The sequence below is a fragment of the Hemiscyllium ocellatum genome (genome assembly GCF_020745735.1).
Source record: "Hemiscyllium ocellatum isolate sHemOce1 chromosome Y unlocalized genomic scaffold, sHemOce1.pat.X.cur. SUPER_Y_unloc_2, whole genome shotgun sequence".
Lineage (NCBI taxonomy): Eukaryota > Metazoa > Chordata > Chondrichthyes > Orectolobiformes > Hemiscylliidae > Hemiscyllium > Hemiscyllium ocellatum.
Window position 1 is genome coordinate 284,084 of NW_026867601.1, and position 9,715 is coordinate 293,798.

Below are 9,715 nucleotides of genomic sequence, written 5' to 3' on the forward strand. Positions count from 1 at the left end.
TTCAGGCCAACCTTCAGCCCCCTTTCCTCGTGCTGCAGGGAAAAGAAACGCCCCAGCCTATTCAGGGTCACCTTATAGATTAAATGCTGAGAGTTTGTTTCTGGAAATGCACTGCGAGTCAGGCAGCATCCGAGGAGCAGGAAATTCGACGTTTCGGGCAAAAGCCCATCCTCAGGAATGGAGGCAGGGAGCCTCCAGGTGGGTAAGTGGTGCTCAGTCCATGGAATGATCATCCATGGTCTTGTTGAACAGCGGAGCAGGCTCGTAGGGTCAGATGGCTGAATACTTCTCACATTTCTTACGTTGTGGTATTGTTATGTTTTTACAGACCTCCAATCCAAAAGGCAACACTCCACGACCACTAAATAAAAATCAAAAGAACTGCAGATGTCGTGTATCTGAAACAAAAACCGGAAACTGTGGAAAAACTCAGAGGCTCTGGCAGTATCTGTGGAGAGAAAACTCAACTCTCCATGGTTTCCTGGTTTTCCTTTGGAGCCTTCTTAAGTAACGCCACCACATTAGCCCATCTCCGGTCTTCCAGCACCTCATCCATGATTATCAATGATACAAACACCTCAGCAAGGGGCTCCGGAATCTCCACCTAATCTTCCCACTAAGTTCTGGGAATCACCTGATCAGATCTCAGGGATTTCAGGGATTTATCTCTGTTTTTTGGCTTCGAGACATACAGCGCCTCCTCTACTCTGAGATGAACTCTTTTTAAGGCAATACTATGTATTTCCCAATTTCCTTAGTTTCCATGCACCTATTAATGCAAAATATTTGTTCAGTGTCTCATCCATCTCTTGTGGTCTCACACATAGGCAGCTATGGTGGTCTTTAAGCGGCTGTATTCTCTCCTTGATTATTTTCTACCCTTTCTGTATTAATGGAATCGTTTGGGATTTTCTTTAACATTATTTGTCAAAGTTACGTCATGCCCATTTTTTACCTTCACGATTTCCGACTGCCCTTTTTTCCTTTTCCGGATTCACTCGATCCCACCTGCCTACATCTGATATATCTCTCCTATTTCTTGACCAGTGTCTCAATTTCTCCTGTCATTCTGCTTTCCCTGCACCGACGAAGTTTACCCTTCACACAAACAGGAACATACCATCACTGAACTCTCATGATCTCATGCTTAAATGCTTCACATTTCCCAACCGTACCTTCTCCTGTGCATAGCCCGCCATCCCTAAATCAACCAGATTTTCAAAGTTCCTGTGAGATGCCATCAAACCTGGCCTCACTCCAATTTGGAACATTCATTTTTTTAATCAATTCTACTATTTTTCATAACGGCTTTCAAACTAATAGAATTATGATTACTTGCTCCGAAGTCTGCCCCCCAGGACATCTCAGTCACTTGCCCTGCTCAGTTTCGGAACAGAAGTTCAAGTATTGCACAGCCTCTAGTCGGTGCTTCCATATATTGAATACGAAATCTTCCTTGAATATACCTAACCAATTACGCCCCATCCAAGACCTTAACACTATGACAGTCCCAAAAATTGGAAAGTCAAAAATAACTGACCATAATCCGATTGTTCTTACATATAGCTGAGATCTCCTTACATATTCACTTGCGAAAGTCCAGTTGACTATTGGGAGGACTATATTACACTTCCAGTAAGGTGATCACCCCATTTCTCAAAATTAGGTTCCATCTATGTAACGTCACTGGGCAGTCTCCCAGAATTTCCTCGCAGCATCCAGCCAAACTGTGCTTCTGAAGCAGTACCACTCCTCCTCCACTCTTGTTTTCCCCCTCACCCTGTCTATCCTTTATATAGCATCTACACTCCTGAAGATTAAGCGGCCAGTCCTGTTCATCCCTGAGCCACATTTCTGTAATGGTTAAGATACCCCCATCCCAAATTCCCATCCATGCCCTATGTTCACCTGCCCCGTCTGTCAGGCCTCTTGCACTCAAGTAAATGCTGCTTTGCAGTCTTACCTCATTTATGCCAAACTGTTGCCTGTCTTGACTCTTCGAATGGTTCACCGTGTCTATTTTACCATCCTCAACCTTTTCCTTTTTCTCACTATTGCATTGAGTCTCACCATCTCCCTTACCAGCTTGAAGCCTTCAGGGTATCACGAGAAAGTTTTCCCGTAACAGTGTTGGTCCCTTTCCAATTCAAGTGAAACCTGTCCCTCTTAAAGATGTCATTTCTGTTGATGAAGAGATCTCAATGATCGGGAAATGTGAATCCTAGCCCTTGCAACAGCTCCTCAGCCGCGCATTTATCTGCTCGTTTTTTTTATTATTCCAACTCTCAATATTCCATTAGTTTTTAAACAAAGCCCAACATTATGTTTGCCTTTGTTGCAGTTAAAATTAAAAGCTGGCATTTCGTCATTCTGTGATGAGGATTCCCAAATCTGTTCGTAGATTTCAGAATTCAATCTTTATGTAAATAATATTCAGTTGCTCTACCTTTCCTGCTAAAATTCATAACTTCATTTTTATGTCATTTCTGATTTATTTCACCCCATTATATTAATATGCAAAGTTTCTTGTTCCCTCTCATTTCCAATCTATCACCCTCTGCAAACTGTTTTGCTTCATACCCACCACTTACCTCCTCTACAATTTTCGTGTCATTTGCCAACTTGTCTGCAGTACATTCACTTCCCTCATCTAAGTCGTTAAAATACTTTGTTAATATTTGTGTCCCCTGAAACGGATTTATGTGGTATCCACCAGCTACAGATTGACATCCTGTAATGTTAAATGTGGAATCAAACACTCTTACGCTTGTGATTTCCACAATCTTCTCCCCGTGGCAACACAATACCTCAGAAACCACAGGCTGTTATCTTGTTAAATAAGCTTACGTGTGGTACCTTATTAAATGTCTTCAGAAAACAAAAAAAATCACAAATTCCTCCTTATTCTCAAAGAATTCTAACACATTTATCAAGCAAGATTTCCCTTTTGTAAATCCATTCTCAGTCCTCTTGATCATGTCATGTACTTTTAAATGCTCTGGTGTGACGTGCTTTATTATAGACGACATAATTTTTCCAATAAATGATGTTAATTATCCAATAATGGCCTCAGTCAGACTTTTTTGTGTCCTTACTTTTTTTGAGTGAAGATGTTACCTTGTCACTTTGCCAATGTCGTCATACTTTCCTGAAACCTAATGATTATTGGAAAGTTACAACTAGTGCATCCAACACATTTTTTTTCTTACTTATTTTTCTATCTTGGATTGCACCTCATTAGTTCCAATGCTTTTTGCGGTAAATACTCCTGTAAATTTCTCTGACGTTTTCTTTGTAGTGAAAGTCATTGTATTGCATTGCTCACCGTTTCTTTTGCCATTCATTATTTCTTAATTATAGAATGTTCATTGCTTGCTACTTTCACGGCAGATGCTGACTATTTATTCATCTTTTCTGTCATTGCGTGGTTCCCAGTCAGGAATTCCCAGCTTCATTCAATATGGGCCTATATTCACGTTGGTTTTTCTCTTCAGTTCTTTCTATTTAAGAATACTCTTGCCGTCCACTTTAATATCAGCCGTGGTTTCACTTTCGATGTTTACCTTCTCCCGCCTTATTAATCTTTACATAGAACATAGAACATTACAGCGCAGTACAGGCCCTTCGGCCCTACATGTTGCGCCGCCCTGTCATACTAATCTGAAGCCCATCCCACCTACACTATTCCATGCGCGTCCATTTGCCTGTCCAATTTGCAGGCTTATTGATATTTCTATAAACATTCCGAATGTCCTGCTCACCGAAAATATTTCCCACTTTTTATGTTTTCCTTTTAATTCAATTTGTTGCTATTTGCAACTCTTCTACATAAACATAATGCACTCGTCCCCTTCCTAGATTTCTTCCTTCTCACTTGAATTATATCATTACTGTGAGCGTTGAACTGTTTCTCTGAATGGATTGCCATTGTTCTTCACATTGTTCCCGTTTCCTGGTCCATCCCAGCAAACTCTGCCCTCATCCGTTTACAATTACACTTATATAAGCTGAGCACATTTGTTTCGGATGTAAGATTCTCCCTCTCCAAATGAATGCTCAAACCTTGCTGTTCCGAGGCAATCTTTCAGTCTGTCACCATTCATAAAATCTGACTCATTGCACATTACCAGATTCAGTACATCAAGATTTCAGGTTGAACCACGATATACTGTTTCAGGGATCTGTATGAATTCTTCTTTGTGACTACCTTTGTTGATAGAGTCATAGAAATGTATAGCACAGAAACAGACACTTCGGTCCAACTCGCCCATGCCAATCAGATACCCCAACCTAATCTCGTCCCACCTGCCAGTACCTGGCCCATCCCCCTCCAAACTCTTCCTATTCATATGCCTATCCAGGTGTCCTTAAAATATTGCAATTGTAACCAGCCGACACCACTTCCTCTGGCAGCTCATTCCATGCACGTATCACCCTCTGCATGAAAACAGTTCCCCCTTAGGTCTCCTTTATAACTTTCCCCTCTCACCATAAACTTATGCCTTCTAGTTCTGGACTCCCCCACTCCGGAGAAAAGACTTTATTTATCCTATCCATACCCCTCATGATTTTAGAAACCTCGATAAGGTCACCCCTCAGCCTCCGATGCTCCAAGGGAAACAGCCCCAGCCTATTCAACCTCTCAAATCCTCCAACCCTGGCAGCATCCTTATAAAACTTTCCTTACCCCTTTCAAGTTTCACATCATCATTCTGATAGAAAGGAGACCAGAGTTGCACGCAATATTCCAAACGTGGCCTAACCAATTTTCTGTACAGCCGCAATATGACCTGCCAATTCCTGTACTCAAAACTCTGACCAATAAAGGAAAGCATACCAAGCGCCTTCTTCGCTCTCCTGTTTTCCTGCGACTCCACCTTCAAAAGGAGCTATGAACCTGCACTCCAAGGTCTCCTTGTTCAGCAACACTCACTATGACCTTACCATTAAGTGTAAAAGTCTTTTTGTCTGTCTGTCAATTGATGTGAAGATTAATTTGCCAGTGATTAATACAATGCCTTTCTTTTCATGCTTCATCATCTTCTGATCTCTGTCATGCTTTCTTATAATTTCGTGATTCTAGAATTTATTCCAGCAACGTTGTCTTTCCCATGGTATTTCTGACCTTCACCTGCGTGGATTCTATATCGACTAATGACAAAGCCTATGGCTCAGTAATACTTAAACATGCCTGGTTTACGTCATGTCTTTCAAAAACATTTAATACCACTTTGTGCAATGGTTGTGACGTGACTAAGAAAACCAGCAATTAATCTCAATTGTACCAGCAGTGTATCACAACAGACCTGAATGTGTTGATCGGAGAAGCGACTCTCAGTCTGCACTTCCATCTGCTGGAGAAGCACTGACATTACACTGATGGTGAAAATGTCAACAATACGTGTCTGATATCAATCTATTGAGAAAGCAATTGCACGCTTATTCCAGCTCATCACCTTAAGCTGGCAGCTGTAGCATTATGCAACAACTCATTGAAAGTGGATAAGACAAATTAGCATCAAATCATGGTCAAATTTTGAGAGAAATGTCTCCATTCCTTGACGTGTAGGTTTGTTCTTCTCTCTTAACGATACCAACTCTGACAATTTGGCGTCTTTATGGGCCGAGTGAAAAAAAAACAAGGGTAAAAAGAACATAAGTGGGTGTCACATGCACACCTCCAAACCGCAGAAGTGATGTTGGGAATGGCAGTAAACAGGAAATCTGAGGTGCATGTGATGAGGGAATTTTGGTGATCATGCATGATATTAACTGCACATCGACTGGACTAACCAATTAAGTAACAATGGTGGAGAGGATGAATTTCTGGATTGTATGTGGGATGGTTTCCTTGACCAATATGTGCAGAAACCAACTAGAAAGCAGGCCATCTTACGCTGGATGCTGTGTAATGAGAAGTTCATCATTGCTAATCTAACTGTAGCAGATCCCTTGGGTACAAGCAACCATGACACGCTAGAACATTTTAATCGAAATGGAGAGTGAGACCGTTGATATGGAGACTCGGGTGCTGAATCTTTAATTTTTCAGTTAAAGGGTTGGCGATTTACGGGGTATCTTATAGAAATGTAAACGACCATGACAGGCATGAACTCAGTAGGTTCCCAGCGTTGGGTAATCCATAAGACTATCAGACCATAAGACATAGGAGTGGAAGTAAGGCCATTCGGCCCATCGAGTCCACTCGGCCATTCAATCATGGCTGATGGGCATTTCAACTCCACTTACCAGCATTCTCCCCGTAGCCCTTAATTCCTTGTGACATCAAGAATTTATCAATCTCTGCCTTGAAGACATTTAGCGTCCCGGCCTCCACGGCACTCCGTGGCAATGAATTCCACAGGCCCACCACTCTCTAGCTGAAGAAATGTCTCCGCATTTCTGTTCTGAATTGACCCCCTCTAATTCTAAAGCTGTGTCCACGGGTCCTAGTCTCAGGTAAGGATGGAAATAATATAAGGGAACCTGAGGGCCAACAGTTACACACTAAGACTGTTCAGCAAATGGAATGAGCTGCCAGTGGGATTGGTGAGGAGAAACATTAACAATATTTAAAAGGTATTTGGACAAATACATGCACAGGAATGATTCAGAAAGATAATGGGCCAAGTGCAGGGAAATAAGATTATCGTGGAAGGATAATTTGGTTGGCATGGATCAGTTTAGGCCGAAGCCCTGTCTCTGTGATGTGCAACTCTCACACTCTCGGACACAAATCAGATACCAGAAATGTTGGAGAATGCAAATTTTACTGAGTGGGGGAACTGAGGCTGATCAACATTAGTAAAGAAATGTTGCTTTGATAATTGCAGGGATGGACGGTGGATCAACCCCCAGGGCCTAATAATCTACATCCAAGCGTACTTCACAAAGTGGTTCCAGCAATAGAGAATACATTCACTGTCAGGATTGTATACGTTCCGATACAGACCCTGCAGACTGGAGAGCAGCTGATATCACTCGAATATTCAAAAATGGAGACATTATCTTTGTTTTCCCTATAATCCTGTAATATCCCGCCGTAGTTCCTGAGCCTCTCTTCGGACGGAGTGTGTCCCCATGATGCATCGTACAATAAACTGATTAATACTCAAGGTCTGCCTGCAGTGATTTTCTACAGCAGCGCGTGTGTTTAATTTTGTAACAGCACATACATTTCTGTGTCTATTGCTATGAAAGCACATCATATTGCCTTGAAACCACTTTGGTTGTCAGACGTCACCAACATGCTCTCGTCGTTGGAAGATGCTCAATGTATTTCAGATAATGTGCTTTCATTCAATGAAGCTTTCCAGCTTGATGAAGAGATGGTATACTAGCCTTCATTGTGAGAGGTTGAGTCCAGGAGCAGGGATGTGTTGTCGCCTTGGTGAGGCCACACCTCCAATATTGTATGCCGTTTTGGTCTCCTTTTCTGAGGAATGTATTATCTATCCTGTCTAGACCTGTTAAGATTTTATAAGTCTCTATGAGATTCCTTCCTCATCCGTCTGAACTCGGGAGGAAACAATCCTAACGCAGTTAATCTCTCCTCATACGTCAGCCCCACCATCCCCGGAACCAGCCTGGTAACCCTTCACTGCACTCCCTCAAGAGCAAGACCATATTATTCTTCATCATTCTTGAAGCAGATCCTTTGCCTGACTGTAGAAAATCTCACCATGCAGAAAGTAAATTCACAAGTCACATGCATCCATTCCGCACTCATGCCCGGGCACACTTGTTTGATAATTTAGGGACTCTGCATTTGAGAGGACGCAGAATGTGCGAATTTGTAACGTCACCTCCAAATCTCAGCATAGCAACTGGGATACTCTCGTCCACATCTCAATTACACCCAACATGTCTTTCACTCCTCCCTCTTCATCTTCCAGGGCTGTATAATTCCTTGCAAGCGCATCTGTGCCTCTCGGTTGTCCAGACTGAAATAAAGAGTATTGTTGTGACAAGATCTGCTGTTGGAATTGCTGAGGGAACTCAGCAGGAGCGGCAGTGCCTGAGGGAGGAAACGGAATTCTCATAAAGTTCCGTAGAAATTCTGAAACGGAGTCTCTGATTCTCTCTCCACAGATGCGGCCAGACCGGATGATTTTTTGTTTTCCTGCAGTTTCTGCTTTTGCTTTTAGCTGAATGTCTATTCCATTGACCGGAATGATACACCCAGACACACCATGTACCGATATTTATATCTTTCAAAAACTGAGGCAATTGAATTCAAACAAATGCAGAACGATGCTCTTCCCTCAGCTCCACAGACAGACGAACACGGGAAAGCAGCGGCGTGACATGGTTCTTTCGGTATAGCTGAGTGATTGCACTTATAAACAGGCAATCCCGTTTCTTATTGCGGTGTCGAATCCTGCTGCCGGTGGCTGAAAGCACAGCAAGATGGAGTTTGTTTCGCATCTCTGTGTTTGGGATTCCAATCCCGGCGGGAAAACACTTCTTCCAGGTCAGAAGTGGCGTCAATCTCCCATGCACTCCCTGAACAGCTCGGATTCACCCGTGCACCCTGATGAAGGGCTTATGCCCGAAACGTCGAATTTCCTATTCCTTGGATGCTGCCTGACCTGCTGTGCTTTAACCAGCAACACATTTTCAGCTGTGATCTCCAGCATCTGCAGACCTCATTTTTCACCCGTGCATTGCCAGTTTTGTGCGAATTGGTGTGTTTCCAGATTCCTGACTAGAGTTTTCTCGCTGAATTTGGTCAAAGCTTTGACTGGAATAGACCATGATTCAATGTATGAAAGTACATTTCACTGGGGTGGAACCTAAACCCGCAAAGTGACTGTGAATAAAACAATGGAAACTCTCAACACAGGAATAAGAGACACTGAAGCAGACACATGAGGACAAATATCTTTTCTCTGTCAGTGAAAGGCGCTGCTTCACAAAGGGGAGACTTCGAGGTGAAGCAGTGACGGTGATAATTTCTGCTGATTATTCACCCGATGAAGGCCGTTTCTGACCGAAGTCCGTGTTTAAATTACATACTGACAACCTGTCAGCGCTACCCCAGCGATTGGGGCCAGTAGCGTAATGGATAACGCGTCTGACTTCGGATCAGAAGATTGTCGGTTCGAGTCCTACCTGGCTCGGGTCCGTGACGCTCTTTATTGCACATGCTTCCTGTTGCATTGCCATTTCTGAGTTGTTTGGAGATGCTGGGTTTGGATTCGTGCGTTTGTGAATTTGAAAGTTGCATTTCAGCCCGTTGCAGCTCATTCTCACACCGGTGTATGTCAGCTCCTGATTTGACACTATGTGAGCAGCTGCTGGGATGAGAACCGCGTGTTCCATAGCCCTTAATTCCTTCTGACATCAAGAATTTATCAATCTCTGCCTTGAAGACATTTAGCGTCCCGGCCTCCGCTGCACTCTGTGACAATGAATTCCACAGGCCCACCACTCTCTGGCTGAAGAAATGTCGCCGCATTTCTATTCTGAATTGACCCTCTCTAATTCTAAGGCTGCGTCCACAGGTCCTAGTCTCAGGACTACAAGGAGTCAGTCTCATGTTTGGATGGAAATGATATAAGGAAATGGAGTACTGGGCTAATGGTCGGATACTTGGTAGTGTGGATGAGCAGTGGGATCTTGGTGTCCATGTACACAGATCTCTGAAAATTGCCACCCAGGTAAATAGTGCTGTGAAGAGGCATATGGTGTACTGGCTTTTATTGGTAGAGGA

At 43.0% G+C, this 9,715-nt stretch overlaps 1 non-coding gene across 1 annotated transcript; it reads left to right on the top strand.

The window, feature by feature from the left end:
* Window positions 1-9,049: 9,049 nt before the first annotated feature.
* On the top strand, window positions 9,050-9,122 carry trnar-ucg (transfer RNA arginine (anticodon UCG)). The gene has a single exon. It is a non-coding gene; the product is annotated as a tRNA-Arg (tRNA).
* Window positions 9,123-9,715: the final 593 nt, after the last annotated feature.